The sequence below is a fragment of the Pinus tabuliformis genome, chromosome 4_2 (assembly GCF_031772625.1).
Source record: "Pinus tabuliformis cultivar Carrire ecotype Pingquan chromosome 4_2, CPIR1, whole genome shotgun sequence".
Lineage (NCBI taxonomy): Eukaryota > Viridiplantae > Streptophyta > Pinopsida > Pinales > Pinaceae > Pinus > Pinus tabuliformis.
Window position 1 is genome coordinate 1,019,583,841 of NC_142304.1, and position 15,873 is coordinate 1,019,599,713.

Consider the following 15,873-nt stretch of genomic DNA (forward strand, 5'->3'; position numbering starts at 1 on the left):
CGTTGCTCAAATTTCCCCTGTAGCATTCTCTAAATAACAAAATGAACTAACTTCCATGAAATATGATCATTTCAACCTTGAATCAACTAGTGACTCTGGCCAAAGATTAGCATGCCTAGCACATTCTCTTGTTGTCCTTTTCCCTGAGTTAACTCTGTTACCGAGCTCTTATTCACAATTTTACAATTCAACAAAGAAATCAATTAAATGGAACACACAAAAAACTTGCAATTCATCATATAACCATTCAAGCTTTGTCCATTATTCTCAAATTCGTATAGGCATTAACACAACATTTCCAATGGAATTATTTACTGAATTCAACATCATATTAATAGCATGCATATTTACAGAGGTCCTATCAGACTGATTAACATTAATTTCCCATTCTATCTATAAGCCAATACCTGGCTCTAAAGCCTCTCGTGTGCACACACACCTCGACCTCTACATGCCCCTTAGGCTTACAACTATAGGAATAATTACATAGTTATGGATCATTATGGTTCCTAGTTCTTCTCCATAGATCTCTCATCTTAAATCCCTCAATTAGTTCCTAAAATATCTTAATGTTCCCTTGAGGATCTCAACATCAGTTCTATATCTAAATTCTGTCTTTATGAGAAGATTATACCAAATTTCTCAATCCAATTTTAACTCAACTAATTTCCTATTCTAGGATATCCTAATCTCCAAGATTTTTATGAGTTCTTCACAAGTATAACACCTCTCATATTCTCACATAACTGAGAATATTTACATTTAAAACCTCACATACATATTTCTCATTCAAATTATTAAAAATATACAAAATTTCCTATTAATAAATCAAAAACATAAAATCCACTAAGTCAACCAAATATACAATGATTTTCTTGAGTAGGATGCTCCTGCATCAGACTCCCATAGTAGAAAAAAATTCATAGACTCTTGTCTATGAGGTCTGTCACTTTTTTGTAGTAATGTGACAGCTACAAGTCTTAATGACTTGCTACCTCCAGGATCCCAAACCTTAATTTGTAATTGTCCAAATGCTTTGCACCTTTGTTGTTGTTGCATGTCAATTATCTTCTAGTTCATTTTCCTTTATTCAATCAGTTTCTATTCTGATTGATCATCCCTTCAGTTGTCATTTGTCTCCATGAGGACTGTCTCATCATCAACTTCCATAGTTCTTCAATGACAAATCAATTTCTTCTTTCTCATGGAATCCTTTTGTCCTAGAAACTTGCCTAAGATCCTTTCTCTGTGGAAATTTTTCATGTTCATTTTTAATTTGCTGGCTACTCTTTTTAGCTTTTTCTACCATCCATACATCCTTAATGTCTTTGAAAACATCTTCCTCTACAATTTCCATTTGTTGCTTCTTATCTTCAAATTTACTTTCAAGAAGTAAACTGTTTGTCATCTTTCTGACTGCATACTCGTCCACCTCTTCTTCTCTGTCAGCCAGTACATTAGAAAATTGGTATCTAACACATATCTCTATCATAATTAAAGCTTGAGACACTCCCTCATTTCTAACTGCAACTACACTCTCATACTCCTGTTCATTCAGCAAATACTCTAGCTACTCAATTTCTATTTAACACCTCACAAGTTCTTCATCATGATGTTGTTTATAGTCTTCAATAGGTTATTCTTCTTTCTTAACATCTTTCAGTAGCTCTCCTTCCTCTTCATTTAGTCCTATGAATGTCTTCTTCTTATTCTGATACAAATCTACCTCACCTCCTTCTTCAAGAAATTTTGCATTATTATCTTTTTGTAAGCCCTGTTCAAGAGCTATCCTTGCCCTCTCTTCTGCATTAGCATTCTCCCACAATTTTTCTTCAATAATAAAATTAGTCAAATTCATTGGCTTACCTCTCTGAGACAGTCTTCCTTCATTCTTCATCAAAATAAGATTCTGATCTCCCATCTCCATGACAACTTCAGATGATTGTCTTCTCCCACTAATTAACTCATCAATGAACTCCTTCTTTTGCAACCATTCAAAGCCTTCCTCATCTAAGAGGTTTCCTTTATCATACTTTACTTCAAGATCTTCGTCCATCCCAAAGGCATCTTCAAAAGTCTTCTGATATCCTACAATACCTGCAATCATACACAAATTATCAGTTTTAAAAACATAAGACCTTGCAGTCTCACTCGATGCCTCAACCACCAGGTCTTCTTGCTGCATTGAATCCTTCATATGATTTAAAATATCCTCTGTATATTTCTCCTTTGTATCTTCACTACTTTCCAAAATAAATGGTCCATGTTTTGGTTCACATACGAAAATGTCCTCCTCATACTCATTTACTCTGAGTAATTCTTCCATCGAATGAGAATTCAATCTATGCTCCCACTTCACTTGCAATCTATGCCATTTGACTTTTCTTTTCATAATCCAACCATACCTTTGGTCTTCATCATTCCTTTGTAACATCTCCATCAATAACTCAAGATAAATTTTATCTCGGCTTTCTCTCTGTCAATCTCTTCTTGACTCTTTATCATTCTAATTTCCTTGGCATATTTCCTTCTCTTGTGGATTTCCTCTCAACCTATACAATGACCTCCAATGATCATTTTCTTCCCCTCCTTTGTGAACTCCATCTCATTCACTTGTAGAATGCACCTAAGCCTCTCTTTTCAGCAACTCTCCATACTTTCCTTTGATATCTTAGCAAATTTTTCTCCTTAAGCTTAGCCTATTGGTACCTTACCTTACGAAGATATCCACTTGAGCCTGATCTATGTTTCTCTGCCTTGGAACCAGCTTCTCAGCAACTCTTTTTCTATTTTAGGCTCTACAGCTTCCACTTCCTTCGATAACATTCACTTGTCCTCGTTATCCAACCTCTGTTGGAATTCTTCAAGGTTTTGCCACTGTTTAAGAGCTCGCATGCTCTTGCACTTGAGAACACAACTAGTTCTTTGTTATATCTCCTCTTAGCTATCTTTGCTACTAACACCCTTTTTGTTTGCAACTTGAAATATTCAAGCACAATCCTCAAAACCAAAGTCAAAAATAAGAACATACCATATCACCTTCAGGATCTCTACATAATCTTGTTCCACCATTCATCTACACTTTGAATGGACTATTCCTTGTTCATTTTCCTCTGTAAGTTCTCCTTAAGAGTATGAATTACTTCCCAATATTCTGGCACACTTTATCTCTGTGTCATTTTTGCCTGTTGGATTTAAAATTTGATCCTTTCTTCCTATTTAATATCTTTAACAAATGCACACAAGACACACTAGACTTGTTTTCTTGCTTTTTTTTGTTAGTCTTTACTGAACTCCTCTTTCTGCAATCACAATTGTATCTGCATATACAACTTCAAGAGCATAACTTTGTTCTAGTTTTCCCCAAAGATTTTTTACTTCCTCTGATACCAAAATTATGACCTACCAGGTCTATACTTCTCAAACGGTAGTTGTAAGACACTAAGACTACACTACAAGTCTTATCAAAGAGACTTCAACCCTTCCTATCTCTCATTTCTTTGATTAAAATTGTTCTGATAGCAGTTATACATAAACAAGGAAGCATTTGTTTTCACAGTTTTTCACTATATGGAATACCTAAGCATGATTAAGAGAACACATGAGTATGTACACCCTCTATCGCTCGAAACCCATGTGCTCATTTACATTCAGTGCAGCTTGATGTGAGAAAACATTAAGCGTGAGAACATGAACTCCTAGAAGTCGATCAAAGAAAATTATGCATTGGCGCTACACTTCTGCAATGCTAGTGCCACCATTTCTCGTTAGGCACGACCCATGGCTTGACCTTTCTATCTCAGGCATGACCATTATGTCTCAGTGTGACCTTTCTGCTCCTTGCATGACCCACGATGTGACCTTCCAGTTTTCCGGCACTATCATATTCCCGAGCTAATTGCAATGACAAGAATCTCATTCAACGTCCCCTCGAGATTCATTTACATTATTGAAACTATGGATGGTCTCCTCTCCCATAGATCCTTGATCACGCTACTCAAATTTCCCCTGTAGCCTTCTCTAAAGAATAGAACAGATTAACTTCCATGCGAACACTGAATCAACTAATGACTCTGGCCAAGGATTAGCATGCCTCACACATTCTCTTTTTGTCATTTTCCCTGAGTTGCCAACTCTGTTACCGAGCCCTTATTCACAATTTAACAGTTCAACAAAGCAACCAATTAAATGGAACACAGAAAACTTGCAATTCATCATATAACCATTAAAACTTTGTCCATTAATCTCAAATTCGTATAGGCATTAACACAATAAGTCTACCAGAATTCTTTATTGAATTAAACATCATATCAATAACATACAAATTTATAGAGGCCCTCTCGGACTTATTCACATTAATTTCCCATTCTGGTTATAAGCTAGTACCTGGCTCTAAAGCCTCTCGCATACACACACACCTATACCTCTACATGACCCTTAGGCTTACAATTATAGGAAAATTACATAGTTATAGATAATTCTGGTTCCTGGTTCTTCTGCATAGATCTCCCAACTTAAATCCCTCAATTAGTTCCTAAAATCTCTTAATTATTCCTTGAGGATCTCAAAAATAGTTCTATATCTAAATTTTGTCTTTATGAGCAAATTATAGCAAATATCTCAATCCACTTTTAACTCAACTTATTTCCTAGTCTAGGATCTCCTAATCTCCAAGATTTTTATGAGATCTTCACAAGTCTAACATCTCTCATACTCTCATATGATTGAGAATATTTACATTTGAAATCTCACACACATATTTATCATTCAAATTATTAAAAATATACAAAATTTCCTATTAAGAAATAAAAAAACATCAGATCCCCTAAGTCAAAAAAATATACAATGATTTCCTTGAGCAAGATTCTCCTGCATCAGTATAATTGACGCTTCTCAATCTCCTTAAGGAAAATCTCTATACTGGATTCCAACAGTCAACTATGCAACTGTCATTTTTACACACATGGATCTCATAACAAAACATGTAACTAATGCTCTTGAAGCGCGAAGCACAACAATATCCATGAACAAATAACAGATTCACATAATCAAATTAGTGATGCAATCTCTTAACACCGAAGAATGTCAAGAACTGCTAATATAATTTTATTTCGTTGTTCATTAATTGGTCATCACTATCACTCTATAACTTAATAAACTACACCATGGAAAACATATCCCTACCAACGAGTTCCTTTCCTTTTTTCAATATATTAATAATAATCACTAACATCCAAAGTACAATATTATATTCACGTAATAATAAACTCTCATATCCAAATATAACCGTCCCTTCACATTTGACATGTAGGAGTCGAAATTGACTTGAGACCACATTGTAAGAATATAAATGTGTTTTTAGAATCTCTTCTTAACCGACGGCCTTAATAAATATGTACTCAACCCCATCACACCATTCATAATGAGTGGTTACAGGTGGCGACAATTTGACCTTCGTGAACGATCTGTCAATGAATATTTGGTAGAACTAGCATCACGAAAGGGAAGTATATGAGACGACTAAGAACCTGTTTGATGACTGTTATGAAACCAACTCACAAAAAGATAGAAAAGATAGATGAATGCCTTAGAAATAAGCCTCTTTGAGGGGGAAACCTCCTTTGCATTACACAAATGAACAATTCTTAGATGATTCAAATGACAAGACCTCCTTTCTATATATAGGAGTCTAAGGGGTCATAATATAATCAGAGCCGATATAACAATAATAATGTAAGGGCACAATAGTAATAATATGGGGACTACATGGGCACAACAATATAATAAGGGTGTTGTAATAATAACAATAAGGGGTCACACTAGTAGTATAGGGACCTAACATGCCCCTCTCCTTTAAAAAGTGTTGTCCTCAACACTTGAGTAGTTCTTCATGCTTCTGTATAAAATTCTTGTCCTCCCATGTGGAATCTTCAGCGGGTAAGTTCTTCCACTTGATGAGATACTCTGAAATTGATCGATTTCGTCGCTGTTGGGTTCTTGTTTCTGTGACTGCTCCAGGTTCCAATATTATTTTTCCTTCCTCTTCAAGTTCTGGCAATATTGTTTGAATTGGGATCTTTTGCAACTTTTGAATGAGTAGCCACACTTCTTCATCCTTCTTCCATTAATCCCTTGCTTCGTTTATCCAATCTAGTTGGATAATAGAAATAGCACAAAACAATGCTTCCACATCCTCATCCTTTCTCGAGAGTGGATCTGCAACAAAATTTTGCTTCCCTTTTCTATAGATGTCAAAGTCATAACCCAACATATTTGTGACCCATTTTTTCTGTTCTTCTAAAGATAATATTAGTTCTAAAAATTATTTAAGACTATCATGATCCATTTTTACCTTGAACTGTCTTTGCATTGGGTAAGGTCGTCATTTTTTAAGTGCATGTAGTATTGCCAACACTTCCTTCTCATAAATAGCTTGCTTGAGATGTAGCCGTAAAAACACCCAATCAACTACATCAAAACATTTTTCACGATGATATTGATCTACATGTTGTTTCATTCGATTCTACACCAAAGTGGCATTATCCTTTACAAGTTGGAGAACTTGTTGTTGATGCTTGATGTGATCTTTCACTGCTCGAACCTCTTTCTTTTTGATATGTCCTTCTATCTTTAGAGTTTGAGGAGTAGTAATTTCTTCCAATGCTTTACAAGATATGGTTAGATTCATTTCTTGATGCTTGATGTGACCTTTCACTTCTTGAACATTTTTCTTCTTGATATGTCCTATTATCTTGATATTTTGAGGAGTGGTAATTCTAGCCAATGCATTACAAGATATGTTTGGATTCATTTCTTCTTTCTCGATGTGATCTTTCACTTCTTGAACCTTTTTCTTCTTGATATGTCCTTCTATCTTGAGAGTTTGAGTGGTAACTCTTGCCAATGCTTTACAAGATATGGTCGGATTCATTTCTTCTTTCTCTAAGGTTGGGACCTGGCATATATCCTCTTCTTTTGATGTTTCTTGATCATTTTCTTCCTCCTCTTCATACTCTATGTAAAATAATTTCTTCTCATCACACTTATGACCTTTAGTGCATTTTCTATCACAATTGTAACAAAGACCTTTTTCTCTTTTTCTTCCAATTGTTGTGGTGTAAGCCTTGTAGGTTGTGGAAGGCTAGGAGAAGAAACACTTCCATAATTATAGTCATGAGTGGTGGAATTCCTTGTTTCCATAATTTCACTTTCAATTTTTCTTGCCAACTCGAATGCCTCCTCCAATGAATCAGGTTCCCAAAACGAACCTCATGTTGAACGTTATCCTTTAAAGTCCCTATGAAGACATCAATCCTTTGCTTCTCTTGAATATAATTTACCCTTCTATTCAATTTTTGAAAGTCTTCAATGTTCTCTTCCATTGAACCCTTTTGTTCGAGATTTATAAATTGGATAAAGAAGGAGTTTCTCTTTGTATCTTCATAATGTGCTATCATTTCCTCCATGAAAATTGATCACGTAACAAGTGGTTTACAAAAACAAAGCCCTTTATACCATAAAAATTGATCTGGTTCTAAATATGAAGATGCAATACGTACCTTCCGTAATAGTTGCACCTCATGTAGATTGAAATACTTCTCCATTTGTAGTATCCAATTTACCGGATCCTTGCCATCAAACTTCCTCATCTCATTTTTTCTTGATTTTAGGAGCTCGATCTTGGAACAATTGTAACTCTGTACTTTTGGATCTTTAAGTTCTGAAATTGCGACTTGCAGTAGCCCTCTGTGACCTCTTTCCAATGCCACTGGTCTGATCAAATTTAGATTCTCCAAGAAGGAGTTATGCACAATCTCCCAAGATGACCTCACTATACCTTTTTAGAAGAGCGAACTTGTATGAAGTGCCACGTGTCCTTGTTTTGACCTTTGGATCTAAAAAATATGTACAAGAAACCACAGTCCGTCCTCCTCTGTAAATTCTTACGAAATTTCAATCTGATCTCAGAGAGACAGTTATGATGATTTTCCCAAGGTGGCCTCTTTGGAATGTAATTCAGGGGTCTGTAAAAACCGTAACTTCCTTAGACTATATCTTCGAAAATATAGTGAGATAGGATCTGAATTCGGAGTGAAGGTTCAGACCAATTTCTTCTCAAATGGTTTTTTTTCTTAGCTTCTGAAACATCAAAGAAAAAGAGTTATAGAGAAAATTCTATGATGACCTGTTTTAGCTTAAATTCTAGAGCTTGCAAAAACCCTAACTTCCTCAGATCATAATTCCGATAATATAGCGAGACAAGCTTTGAAATTCGAACCCGAGGTTCAACATGATTTCTTCTCAAATGGGTTTTTGTTTTAGGGTCTGAAATGGCGCAAAAAAAAAGAAAAGAAAAAAGAAAAAAAGAGGTTATAGTGAAAATTCCACGATGACCTGTTTGGAGCAGTGAAACCCTAGAATCCAAAGCTCTGATACCAAATGTTATGAAACCAACTCACAAAAAGATAGAAAGGATGGATGAATGCCTTAGAAATAAGCCTCTTTGAGGGGGCAACCTCCTTTACATTACACAAATGAACAATTCTTAGATGATTCAAATGACAAGACCTCCTTTCTATATATAGGAGTCTAAGGGGTCATAACATAATCAGAGTCGACATAACAATAATAATATAAGGGCACAATAATAACAATATGGGGAATACATGGGCACAAAAATACAATAAGGGGGTTGTAATAATAAGAATAAGGGTTTACCCTAGTAGTATAGGGACCTAACAAGGACATTGCTGGGAAAATTATTGGAATCTAAGATAATAACCATATCTACACTAGAAAATAATAGCAATATCCCGAATATTAGTATGAGAATTGGTTTTTTCATCATTATTCTCGCTCTCATGGATGAGTGCATAAGAAGGTTTCCTGGCATCATCTTACTCTGCAAGCAGCTGATGATTCCAAAATATTGTAGGAACTGTTGTTAAGGCCAATCTTTTTGAACAGAACTGGCTCATGAAACATGATGATATTAAACCAGAAAGGATGTTAGAAGTATTTAATGGCGATGGCCCAAATTTGTGTTTCTACTCAGAAGGAATGCTTCAACCTCTTTGATACCTCACTCGCCTTTACCTGATCTTAGAAATCCTTTGGGAGTTTTCAAGATTCTAGTGGAGGGGGCCATTTAAATTTCTCCCATGATGTGTGAAGTTCCGTTTAACGATAGATCCATAGATTAAGAGTCGACGATCCATCCTCAAACCAACGCCCATCCTGTAAAAGCATGGTGAATCAATGTTTGGGATGTAGGCTTATTCTCCACCTAATTATAGGTGTCATAGAAATGAGGAAAATGGTCTTCACGATGATCAAGTATAAAGAAATTGAGGACACGTCAATGTCCACTAGGACATGCTGAGGCATGAAATCCGATCGACCTCCACACCATGTTTCGATATCATCTCTAGTCTGACAATAGTTTCAGAAAATACCTAGCCTTTTCCGTAGCAGAACCCATTTCAAATACACTTTGAACAACAAAAATGATTCGATGTTATATGGTGGCAAGAAACCCACACAACACACAAAAATCTATACTCATATATACAGTAACAATAAAATTCACGAGCTTCTCATTTCTTTGGCCTTCCCATAAGGGAATAAGGTCAGAAGAGGCTCTGATACCAAGAAGAAAAATGGAGTAGACATTATTCACAGAATCATTCACAAATCAATTCGTATTGCTGTACAAATCTAAATTACAAGCCACACAAATATTGGTAATGAGATCCAACAGTTTCTAATACACGAGAACACCGTTGAGAAAATATCTCAACAAATGCCAACAATTAACCAACCTAATCTATCAATTTACTAATGTAAGCATTATTTCCAAGTACCATTCCAGTAACAGTTTCAACAATTTAAACAAAGTTCACAGATTTAAGAAATTTATACCTTTCACACTTCTCACAATTCCAACAATAGTTTTTTTTGGCTGAGAAGTTAACAACTCCAGTAACAATTGTAACAATTTCACTAAATAAAAAAACCTACAAATTTATGAAATTTGTAGCCTTATTTGACATGGCCAGATAAACCCCTCAAATTGCATCCGTGGCATCCACGAATGTTTATACTTCAAAATTAGTCAAAAAAAAATCAAAGGGTTTATGTGCTAGATCGACCATGACTTTCACTCATGCTTTTCATCCGACATTATATTAGAGCCTCGATTGATGGGAAAGGAAATCATGTATAACGATTTACATACCCTATGCTATGGGATAGGATAAGTATTTTGATATAATTAAGAATTTTTTAAAATTAATGATAAATAAATATATTATTATATATTTAAGAATTTAAAAAGATGTATCATTAACTTATGCTAAGTGATAAGAAGTCAATAGGATAAGCATTTTGATATAAAAAATTAATAATAACTAAATATATTATTATATATTTAAGAAAAAAATTTAGTTTAAAGCAGAAAAAATATTTTATTATATTTTTAAGAATGGGTTAGTTTCAACCAAAAAAAATGCGTAGACTATAATGTGACTTTTTGGAAAGCCAATAAACGGATTTTCTTATTTTTTCGATTGATGTGACATTGCTTGGAGTTTTCTCGCCCGTTGTCAGAGGTCCCTTGCCCGTAGCCAACCATCGACCGTCGTTATGCCCCATATCATATATGACACATCATCCATGAATTTCAATTTCAATTTTTTTAGTTGTTGCCATATGTGCTTTGATTTTGAATTGGGATAGCGCACAAAGGCTCTCGTTTTGCAAAATTGGGACATCTGGCAGAGACTATTCCTGAGTAAAATTTTTAAAGCATGGTTGTACCATGAATGTGGATCTGATCCTAGACGTCTTGCAATTCGAGAAATTCTTTCTGCCAAAGTCATGGCGAGGTGAGTTGTCGCTCTCAATTCCATCGACTTTAAGAGAGGAGGAGGAATATTCAGAGGTGTCGATTCCTATTTTCCTCTATTCACTTTTCAATTTTTTTTTTTTACAGAAACTACTTAACCAATGATATGTCATTCGATAAGCATGTATCTATACTTGTTTATTCCTTTGTGTATTTTAATGGTTGGTTGTTTTGATAGGGAACATCATGCCAGAGACATGCTCGGGACATCTCTGATATCAGTCAATGGCGACTAAGTCTAGTTCTCGATATCAAAGTCACACTCCTACATAGGGTTAGGAATTTCCCTGTTCTGTTTCATCGAATTTATTTTGTAAATGTATTTCATTTTGGTTGCTTGTAGAAAAAACGCCGAGGGAGATTATATTAAAAATAGTTATGATCTTGGTGCTTCTTGGAGTAGAACTTTTCCCATGGGTGATATGGTTACTCAAGTTTAATACAGTTCTTCTCTGTAATCTATTTGGCATTGCATGAATCATAACATCAGGAAGATTGTCTTATTTGTCCATCACAAGTAACTCTTTCCTCCGAGTCATAATACGCTATTGTGAGTAATAAAAACCATTTTAATATTTCCATTTCTTGTGATGCTACTTAAAATACATGCGATAAATTTTAATAATTTGACATTAAGAGTTACAACAAGCAATGAGTGTCTTTTCTGCTTCTTATTTAATAAAAAAAATTCACTAAAAGTTAGTTCATTTAGGGTAAATGCTATTCTGAAATTGTATTGATGGTTTACAATCACTATAAGCAAGACCAACATTACCATATTTTTCAATTATATGTTTTTTAATTTTAATTTTTTTTGTCGGTTAAAGAGTATTGGGATGTTAAATTTTAAAATCAATTTAATTTTTTTTTTTTTTTTTCTTTATTATATACATATATAAAATGAAGAAAAATAATGTTTTGTTTTTTTTTGAAATTTTAAAAATTTAATTTACATATTTTATTTTACAACTATTCTAATTTTTAATTTATAGAGTTTTAAAATTTTTATAATTTATTTAAATTTAAGTAATTATTATTTTAGTTACAAGCTAAATGCTTTTTCAATGTTTCTTCAATTTTGTAAAATAAAAATGAATTTTTGAATTGAAAATTTAATTAAATGAATAATGCGGTTTAGTTTAATTGCATTTTTCGATGTACAAATGAATTTAATCTTTGAAAATTTCATGAATGCTTTAGTTTTATAGATTACATGGTTTAAATTTGCAATTCCAATAAATCTTTGTTTCATTTCAAACAAAATTTACCAACAAATATATCTCGAAAGGGCCAAATTGGAGAATAATGAAATTATTTGAAATGTGTGTTTTTATTCAATTTCTGATGGCACGATCTTAGCTGGGATAGTCGTCATCCTTCTTCTATATGCTGACGATATTGTTCTTTTGGCAAGGTGCCCATCTGATCTTAATAAGCAACTCAGACTTCTTAAGGATTTCTGCTCTACCATGGGTATGACTGTTAACACTGACAAAATAAAAGTTATGATTATCAAATCCAAGAAGGACACTTATGCTAATTTTATGTATGACAATAATAACTTGGAGGAAGTGTATTCTTACAAGTACCTAGGAATTGATATTCATCACAAGCTCAACTGGAACCATAGCATTGAGAAAAGGATTAATGGGGGGTGGAAAGCTTACTTTGGTCTTGAAAATAATTGTAAAGTATCAAACCTTGTAATGTGGGATAAAAAGAAGTTCCTCTTTGAAACTTTAGTCACTCCTGTTATCTTATATGGCTGTGAGGTTTGGGGTTGCAGCATCTCCAGAGAATCATGGAGAAAGATTGAGCAAATCCAGAAGCGTTTTATAACTTATAACCTGAAAATTAAAAGTAATACACCCTATCCTATTCTCCTTATAGAAGTAGGTCTTTCCCCTATTGAGAGCCTAGCTATGCTTAGGTTTCTGTTGTACAAGCACAAAATCAGTAACATAGACGATCATAGACTTCCTAAGCTAGCTTTAAATTCTAGCCAAAACCACCTAAGGCTCAATCAAGGGTGGCATAAAGACACAAGGGCTTGGTTAAACTATTGGGAGATCAACGAAAATGATGCATTGCAAAACATAAATAACATTAAAGATATTGTTACTTCTAAGTTCAAAGAAAAAATGTGGTGTGAGAAAGACTTAGCGGCTAAAAGAAAATTAAGTTATTATAAGAAGGTCATCAACCCCACCCTAGAAGATCAAAAGTATCTCTCTATTTTAACTAGCTCAAAGAAGAAAATTAATATAGCAAAGATTAGAACGAATTCTCATGAGCTCCATAGTGAAACAGGTCGTTGGGCAGTTCCTAAAACGCCATGGACGGAAAGGATCTGTCATATATGTGAGAATAGGAACATCGAGGATGAAAACCACTTCCTCTTAGAGTGCCCCGCGTATAACCACATTAGATCTCAGTTTCACAATCTTTGCTACAATACTGACCTTCCTAGCCTTTTACAATGTCAAAATTATAGTGAGCTCGGGAGGCTTCTCTCCAAGCTTTTTGAGCATGGGAATAAAATCTTAAATCAAAATAGATAATTTGTTTCTTTAGGTCTGATAGACCATTATTTGGTCTCAGTGGACGTTAACCATCATCATCATCATAATATATGCATAGTTTAGTTTTTTTTTCAAAACTATACATAATATACCAATCACTGACTTAGAAATTTTTTATTAACATGCACATTTAAATATTTTATTTATGGACCACATTGAAATATTCTTTTTCGTCATTAATATTTTTAAATATGGATATGGATATGGACGACGAGAATGAAAGGTTTTTCTAAGGTTTTTTTCTTTCCTTTGGATTCATGGTTTTTGATGGGCTTAGTTGGTTTTCATTTCCATGTCATTGCAACTTTTTTCTGCCTTTAACTTCCTATAGATTCTGGATGTTTTCTTGATCATATGACCTATTGTATGGCCTGCCATATATTTATGACAAGGATATTGAGTATGTTAATATGCATTGTGGTTAATAATTTTAATAGAAACTTTTATGTTGGTTTAGTAGTGATTGTATAAAAGTGTTATATTTTTATTAATATAGATGGATTCATGGACCCCTTTAATGGGGTCATTGAATCTATCTACCTAAATTTTAACATTGCAGACGAGGGTCTCTAAATTTTAACACTCGAGATGGACTTAGAGAACCCTTTGTCTCTAAATTTAACACTGCATATGGATTTACAGAAGGGGGTCTCTAAATCCATCTACAGTGTTAAACTTGAGAGACAAAAGGGTATTCATAATTTTAACTTTGTATATGGATTCAAAGACACCTCTAAATTTTAATTCTGTATATTATTTCAGAGATCCTTGTAGTGAAATGTAACAATTCAGTATCAAAATTGCAATTTTCCATTTCTAAAGTGACACAATTAAAAATTACTAACATAAATGACTAATTCATATCCTTGTTGTACTTGTTATTTGGTCATATTTTTATTCTTGGACTATAATATTCATTTACGGTAGTCATTGTGAATTTTGTCACTTATTATCTAGTCATATATTTTAATCCTAGATTAAATTAGTCATTTAAGTTAGTCACTTTTAGTTTAGTCATTTATTTTCTAGTCATATATTTTATCCCTAGACTAAACTAGTCGTTTAAGTTAGACATTTTTAGTCCGGTCACTTAAAATTTCTCAAAATTAGTAGTAATTCACTTGAAATAATTGCGGTGACAAACCTTTTTAGTCACCTAGTCACTAATTTCATCATTTTTTATTAGTGATATAGCAGTCCATTAACATGGAAGATGAACAACTAGGATTTTTAGGAAGCTTGATATACTCTCCTATTTTTCATTCTCAAGCCAAGTATGATGTGTTAATCACTGAAAGGTATTCTCATATCATGTTGCATGCTCTAAATTTTCCTCTTGCACCACATCTCAATCCTTCAAACAATTTGCAATCAATTTTGTGTTCAGATCCACAGACTCTGCAGTTGATAGAAGGTTTGTATTTAATGGGGATGGATTGGTTTAATGTTTGACCCTATTTCATCTATTAACCCTTGGTTTTCATCGGCTCAACCTTTGTCACTACGCCCTTTATTCACCCACAATTACAACTATGGCTCAACTTACCACTTGATGAAATCAAGAATATGGGTTGGGGAAACTCCCTACAGTACTGCCAAAAATTGTTCTTAAACTATGCAACTATGAGCGTTGACAATAGTTGGGCAATCCCACAAACTAATGGGTCCAATAGACAAGAACATTTCCAATAAGTTTACATTACCACCACTTGCCACCAGTGAAGTGTTTATGTTGTGGTGAGCATTAGACAGGGGAGCACAAGGCAATCTCGTCAAGTGATAGATCGATAAGTGGTATTTCCCCATTAAGTGTCATGTTGTTATTAGGATCAAGGACGACGTAAAAAAACCCACTGTAGGAGCGACCTATAAGAGCGTGGCATGATAGGCGATAACCCTTGAGTCAGATGTAAGTAGGATTAGTGCCCAAATGTGAGATTGGAGAGGATAATGGGGGAAGTGATGATCCGATTTGACTCAACTCTTGGATTTAACCAAGATCTTTTACTTTAGCGATATGATTAGAATTGCATTTAAAAGAGCATAAAGGAACATATATGCATGTTGTAAATATGAAGGAAAATGACAAGAATCAGCAACATAAAAGACAAGACGTTGATAACGAAGTTCGTCCAGGAGGGACTACGTCTCCGTGCCCTATTTCAAGATGGTGTAGGTCGCTGCATTAAGTGTTGGAAAGAGTGATGATGTACATGCATTTGTTTTCTCTATCATATAAGGAATATTCCCTAACGCAAGAGTGGCTACAAGAGATGTTCCGCTGCAGGAAATCTCATTCAAAAAAGGACTCCTATCAGCATGACACACTTTCACGTATGTTAATAATGAGTATCCCGCCAACATGGCATCAAAGGGATCTCAGTT